The sequence below is a fragment of the Octopus bimaculoides genome, chromosome 23 (genome assembly GCF_001194135.2).
Source record: "Octopus bimaculoides isolate UCB-OBI-ISO-001 chromosome 23, ASM119413v2, whole genome shotgun sequence".
NCBI classification, from domain to species: Eukaryota; Metazoa; Mollusca; class Cephalopoda; order Octopoda; family Octopodidae; genus Octopus; species Octopus bimaculoides.
The window spans coordinates 19400032-19408093 of record NC_069003.1 but is presented as its reverse complement, the minus strand read 5'-3'; the positions used below and the strand labels follow the sequence as shown (position 1 = coordinate 19408093).

The 8062-nt window shown below is 34.2% G+C and overlaps 1 protein-coding gene across 1 annotated transcript in view; it reads left to right on the top strand.

The window, feature by feature from the left end:
• LOC106879044 (multiple PDZ domain protein) overlaps positions 1-8062 on the top strand; it is a 293438-nt gene that overhangs the window by 41393 nt on the left and 243983 nt on the right. The gene's annotated exons all lie outside the window — the stretch shown is intronic.

The window sequence follows — 8062 nt, the reverse complement described above, 5'->3', positions numbered from 1 at the left end:
TGTATCCATATTTGTTTATGCATATCACATCTGGCCTTTGCTGTTCTTTAATCCTCAAGCTTTGTGAGTTGTTTTGACAAATAGTTGCTATATTATTCCAGTGTTGCAGAGTCGAGTACCTTTATATATTTATATATATATATTTCTTTTTCTTTTCCTCTTATCTGATATAACTGTGAAGCATGGTTTACCAAATGTCTGAAACCTTAATAATTATCTACTAATTAATTACCTTTTTGACTTCAGAACTAGTAATAACATTGTTATGATTTCTTCATCTTTTTCTTTTTTTTTTTTAAATATTAGTCCTATTTAAAACACTAATAATGAGCTTCTTTTAAGCATTGTAGAATAGTTTGGTGTAAATTTACTTCTCACACACTATTAATGGGTTGTGACAGTGGCATGTTGATAGGGATGGGGTGGCTTCATCTGAGAAAGTAAAGTATTTGGTGGGACTTAGCCTCAAAGTTAGTCTTGGTTATAGTCACAGCAAAGAGGTTATGAAGTACAAAGAGCTCTATTAGAAATATGTTTATGCAACTCAATCACTTGCAAAATTCAAAGTGGTTACCAGCAACTTGGCATACACTGATTAAAAGACCAACAACCGAGGTGACCTGTCTGACACTGAGATTGGCTACAGTTGGTAAAACAGTTGAAGTTTCTAACCTTAGTCCCTCTATTAAAGATAAAGACTTGCAGCCTGATGAGATACATGAAAAGCTAAATGCCTGTCTGGGACTGGATTTTTTCAAAACATTGTTTGCCTAAACAAGAAAACTCACCTCACATGATTTGTAAACTTTCTTAGATCATGGAGAGAGAAAAACTGGATTCTGTTCATTAATAGGGTTAATATTGAGTTTGAATTTTTGTGGATATCCTGGGGAGAAAGGTGACTTCTGGGAAAGAAACCTCATGTAAAGTGTTAAATCTATTTTAAAAAAGATTAATACTAAACATGACTTGAGAACATTTGTCTATTTGTATGAAGTAATGATGTTGTCACATATCAGTGGCCAGAAAAGCAAAGGCTGTAGTAGTAGTAGTAGTAGTAGTAACTATGAAAGTTAGAAGGTGAGGACAGCTCAACAATAGGAAAGAAGGTGTAGAATATTCAGTGAAAGCTTGTCGTTTGAAGAATTTTGTCTTCAATCTCTGCACATCATTGGACACTAGTCCTGACACTGTATGAGTATTACTCTAAAAGAAGTGTGGTGGTTAAAATAGCTGCAATTACCAAGAAGAAAATAAAAGGGCTGCTGTTTAGGGCTCGGGGTCTTTATCAAGGAAGAGATAGAGAATTCTGTCTATTGTAGTTGATAGAGAGCCTGAGCTCGAAATATGAGATCTTTTCTTGTCCCCATATTAACTACATTTGTTTACTGCTAATGTAGATTCTCACTATTTTCCTCCAATTTTAAATTTGTTCTTGTAGATGATATATTTGTACCATATGTAATGTTTCCATCCATGAATCAGCACTGAAGTTTTTTTTTTTTTTTTTGTCCTGGTTCCGAAGAGGAAATTCCATCTTTAGGATGAAATAAAAATGCTGTGTTTACTTCAATCCATAACAGTTCAATGTTAGGATTTGAGTTGAAGTGGTAGAATGGCATCAACTTGAATTGACATAAGATCTGAGATTTCTAAGGAGAGAACTTGACTAAAATAACTCTACTTCAGGCAAATTTTATGGAGCAATTTGTATTCCATTTGCAATGTGGTTCCATATTGAGAATGCTGCTATCAGAGAGTAGTTATAACTTTTGATACATTGCATTCACTGCAATATGTTTTATACACTTATTTAGCCTGTCACTGATTCTAACCATTTGACTATCACCATGATGAGACACTACTTTGAGATAAAGTACAAAGACCCTTATTCATTCATCCTGATATGTCACACTGTTTCAGTTTGAATGGCCTTCCAGGAGAACCCTGCAGAGACTAACAAGTCAATTTGTACTGTTTACAGTATTCGTCCACCATGAATGAATGAATGCCAGTACTGATGACCCAGTGAACAGCAAATGAAAAACACAAAGAGCTGGGTTGCTGGCTGGCAGTTATCACCTAACCAAATACAAACACACAAACACACATTATTGTATTGCAATAGGTTAATTATTATTAATGTTTGACAACTAGTTGAGTGTTAGTTGACAAGTTAAAAGCTTGAAGAATTCAATTAGTCAGGCTAAAATATTTCCAACTCAGCTCTTTGTGTCCTCCAGTTTCTTCAACATGTTATGTTTTAAACATGTTACTGCCAACTTATTAAATTATGTAAAATAACACTTTCTAAAACTAATAACACACTTAACAGGTCAACACCCTCTTCTTCATTCTTTTTCTTCTTCTTTCATTCTCTCTGTCTCCCTCTTTCTTTCTTAAGTTATGGATGACAGCTTGTAAAACTAATAGACTCCTTTACTCCACTCTTTCATCCTTCCCTTCTTTCTTCCTCTCCCACTTTCTCTTCACCACTCCCCCTCTCTCTCTCTCTCACTCTCTCTCTCTCACTCTCTCTCTCTCTCACTCTCTCTCTCTCTCTCTAGGTTATTGATGACAGCCTGTAAAACTAATAATAAATTCAACACATCAACACCCTTCCTCTTGCTTTCCTTTTACCCTTTCTCTCTTTCTCTCTTTTTCTCTCTTTTTTGTTTTTCATCTTTATTCTCTCCTCCTCTCTCTTTCACTCTTTTGCCCCTCTCTCTCCTCCCTCTGTTTCTTTCCCACACTTCCCCTGTCTTTCCATATCTACTCTCCCTGTCACACACACGCATACACTCTCTTTCTCTATGCCCCCCCCTCTCCCTTCCTTATCCTCCCCCTCTAATAAATATAGTTATAACAGTCTCTCTGAAATATCAATACTTCCTCATATCAAAAGTAATGAATCTTGTAACCACCTCACTCTCACTGTCTGACAGCCACACCCTTCCCAGTGTTATTACCACAGCTATTATAATAATGATGGTGCTTATGTTGATGTTGCAAGCAAAATACCAGTTTAATTTACATTGATTTCATCTGTTAATTTTTTAAAAAATTATTCATCAATGTCAATTATTCTGAATAATTATTATTTAAATATGCTAATTTTCCCCCCTTCCTCTGTACAACAATATTATACACCTGACTAGTCATTCTCTCATCCTTTCTATTGGTAATGAAATATAATAAAGTTTGTTTTTGCTGAGAAGGTGTAATAAAGCACAAACATGTTAGGAGTTGATTCCCATTGTCATTGAGCTCATGTTATCGTTTCATCACTACAAAGCTGTTTCTAATTAGACTGTTGGCTCATCACTGTATTAAATATGTTAACATTAACATAACTACATTAGATATAATAACACTAACTAAACTTATCACATCAGCAACCTGGATGTATAACAGTCAAACATCAAACTTGTCTCATATGTCAAGTAGCATTTTTCCCAATGATCCATCCATCCATTTATCTTCAGACCCCTTTGAGGGTTGTGATAGCTGAGCCCTAGACATGTTCTCCAGAGGCAGAAGAGTCTGATTAGAAGCAATCACCAATTAGTGTTTCTACCAACCAGGTCATGGATATTGTCAATATCATCCAATAATTTTGCTTGTGGTCAACTTCTAGGTCTCTTTTACCAATTGGCCTTGCCTTTAAGGTCTGTCCATCAAATAAATCTCTTCTCAGACATTCTCTCCATGTGTCTGCAATACTATAGCTGTGACTCTTTGATTGGAAGAACCAGCAGTGTCTCAATCTGGAATGACTTCCTCGTCTCCAAGCCAAGCACTCTATTGAGTAATCTTTTTTTTTAGCAACCCTTCAGAATAACCTCATTTTGGCTATTTGTACTCACACAATCATAGTCTTTCTGACACTGCCTAAGATTTGTAACATAGGTAGGGGTAGGCATGAACACTAATTTCAAGAGAGTTGGATTTTGATCAGTGCTGAAACTGGCCCGTTAGTCCATCAGTGGTATAAAAATGTTAAAATTCCACTTACATGATACGTGCAGACCAGAAAAATAAGCACAATAGTTGACATAAATTTGTGTGTGTGCACATATATATGTGTGTGTGTATGTATGTGTATGTGTATATATATATATATATATATATATATATATATATATATACTTACTGGGAAAAGGATATGTGGCGTTCGATCATATAATAATATAAATAATATATAAATATATGCATATATCCATACATATATGTACATACATACATATATATGTATATACATGTATATATATATATATATATAGATCTGTACATATATGTATGGATATATGCATATATTTATATATATATATATATATATATATATATATATAACCAAACGAAGAAAAAAAAACAATTCCTTCAAAGGGATGTAAAACATCCAGTTTTCACCAGTATTTCAGTTGAATACCACAGATAAAAAGGTATAATTACAATATACAAATATTAAAGGAAATACAGAAATACAATTGACATATCATGCATACACACATATAGCTTATTAGCTGTTTAAGCACAAATGATTATTTCACAGTTTTAGTTTTCACAGTTTATCTTCATATAAGATATTCTGGTAGAAATAATTAAATCGATTTATAAACCAACATTTGACGTTTATCATCAATTTCAATTAATTTAGACTATTGGGAATTTCCTCCCCTGTCTATCTTGACCAGAATTAATCAGTGCAATTTTAATCAATTGGAATTTCTTGACTCCTTACATTAAATCTTTTAGCATCTACTTAACTTTTTATTTTTCATGCAGAAGATGCCCTTGTATATTTTCCCCAACCATCACACCACCACTCTCAGTTATTCCTTTAATTTTTAGATGTTTTACTCACTGTTTGGGGAGAAACTAATGTTTGGTGATTTGTCCAGCAAAACCTCACATATTATGTAACACCCACACACACACATATACACTAGCATTGTTTACCATCTTAGTGTAGCACTATAGTATACATAGTCAGTTACATAGCTTCCAATGTTGTTTTACTTACTTTGTTTCGCTGTGATCATCATGACCATTTACTACACTGAGAGTATATTTGACTCTGTAGAGTATTTTTAACTCTGTAGAGTCAATTGTTGTTTATTAGTTAAACACTATTCTGTTTTATATTGCACACATACAGATAGACATCACTCACATTATATATATATATAGTCAGAGGCTGAAGATTCATTCAGTTTTTACTCTGTGTTTCTCGTTTTTGTAAGTTCGTTAAAGTAACAAAAATATTATGTATATATTTATATACAAACACAGACAAACACACACACACTCACTCTCTCTCTCTCTCTAACACAATAGCAGGAAATTTGGAGTAACAACAAAGTGAATCCCCAGCTTTGAATAGATAAACTTAGAATTTGACATGTATTCAGTACTTTTTCTTACATTTTTACAATTGTACAATCTGGCATAATATCAATATTATCACCATCATCATCATTTAACATCCATGGTTCATTCTGGTATGGGCTGGACAGTTTGACAGGATCAAATGAGTTTTAAGACTGCATTGTGCTCCAGTGTCTGTTTTAACATAGTTTCTATGGCCGGATGCCTTTCTTAATACTTTACAGCATGTATTGGCTACTTTTTCATGGCACCTACACTAATGAGGTTTCCATGTAATCTGCAAGATTAAGATCTCTGTTGACAGAGTAAGGATATTGTAAGGAATGGGGTGGTTTTATATTGTGGGATGAGGGATCAAAGTGAATGAGAAGGGGCCAAAACAGAACAGGTTTCTTGCTAATGAGGAACTACACAGATACTTGCATCATAGAGGAGAAGATGGAAGTAGCCAGGGGACTGGAGAGAGGTAAAAATAGTGATTATGTGTCAGGGTGAACCCTCAAAATACGGAGTGAATAGAAATGAATGGAGGCAGAAGAACCAAGTGTGAATGGGTAAAGGCTACAAGAGAGTATGGGAGAGGGGAGTGGTTAGAGATCACGGGGGGGGGTGAATATTGTGAAGAACAGGTGTTGAGGGATACGTTACAGAGATATAAAATGGAAAAGAGTAGGTGATAACTGTAATAATTGAGTAGAATCTAGGAGGAGTGGACATTGAGAGGTGATATACACGTGTTTGTGTGTGTGTGCGTGCGTGCATGTGTGTTTCTGTATAGCCCAGCCCATGCTAACATGGAAAAATAGGCGTAATATGAACAAAAAAATGAGCACTCACAGACATTGAAATGTTATAGTTTGTATCTGAAAACAGAATGGAGTACTCAATACATTGTGTAAGTTGTTATTGTAATCATATATGTATCAGGTCATTAAGAATGAAATGTCCAATTTTCGAATGAAAATTTATTTTACTTCATCTCAACAAAAAGCAATGCAGTTAATCCAAGTATGCACCTAAATTATCAACACAATTTTGTCATTTTATTGGTAGCTTATTTATGCCAGCAGTGAAGAATTCTGGAGAACAAAAAGTAATGAAATCACAAAAGGCTGTTTTTGCATCTTCAGATTTGAAGTTTCTTCCTTGCAAAAAGTTGTCTAATGTCTGGAATATGTGATAGTCAGTTGGTGCATGGTCTGGTGAATATGGTAGATGACAGAGTACTTCCAAGTTCAGTTCCTGTAACTTGAGTAGTGTTCGTTGTGCAACATGTGGTCGAGCATTGTCTTGCAAGAGAATTGGCCTGTCTCTATTGACCAATCTCAGTTGTTTAATTGCAAGTTCAATCATTATGTCATCCAATTGGTTGATGTATACATTCACTGTAATTAACTGACCAGATCTCATGAAGCTATAATGGATAACACCAGTGCTGGACCACCAAACAGACACCATTAGCTTTTTTGGGGAATATTCTTTTTTTTTGGATTGTGTTTTGGCACTTTGTCTCTATCCAACCACCATACAGAATGCTTGCTATTGTTGAAGAGAATCCATTTTTCATCCCACATAATAATATGATGCAAGAATGGTTCAAGTTTTATGCTGTGCCAGCAAAGAATCACAAGTTTCGAGACAAAATGTCATTTGATGCTCGTTCAGTTCGTGTGGTACCCACTTGTCCAGTTTCTTTACCATGCTGATTTGTTTCAGATGGTCCAATACAGTTGGAATTGAAACATCAAACTTTGCGCTGCTAACTTATGCATAGTTTGAGATGTATCCACTTCCACTACAGTTTCCAGCTCATCATTATCCACCTTGGTCTCAGGTCTACCACGGGGTTGATTTTCAAGAGTAAAGTCACCAGACTGCAACTTCTCAAACCGTCAATATACAATGTGTTCATCTGCCACATCTTCACCAAAAACCTCATTGATGTTTTGAGATGTCTTGGATGCATTGGTTCCACAATGGAACTCATATTCATAAACAACACGAATGTTTGATCTATCCATGAGTTCACGAAAATAAATTTACAAGAGAAAACTCACCATATAATCAAACACCATGAATTGCATTTCAAAAAGTAATTATATAACTCTTCAATGTTGTAAAACAAAGAATTGTCAGGATAAAACATTAGAGTTAACGACTGTCAAACTTGGTGCATAAGAAAATCGGACATTTCATTCTTAATGACCTGATATATATATATTAAATCATGTATATATATATATATACACACACACACACACTTGCACCTGTAGGACTGTGTAAGACAGAGCCTCACCTTAGAACTAGATGATAGGAAGTCTAATGTATTTTATTGTTGTTGCCATGTTAAAGAATTATCTTCAGCTGCAAATTTAACGTTTTTACTTCCAAGAAAGAAAATGTGTCTTTGTCCATCAAAAATTGAATTTTACTCTAATTCTTTTCTCTTTTGTTTTACATATATGTCTATATATTAATGTTTATTTTTATGTTCAGTTATAATAAAAACAATTTTGCATTAAACTGAAGGATTACTCAATACATTTTGTACAGTACAAAATTTATTATCTTTTAACTAGAAAGAATTGACAATATCACTGAACAGTCCAACTGGCTAAAACCATGAAGTCATTATTAATACTAATTTTGTTAAAGAATAATATATATATATATA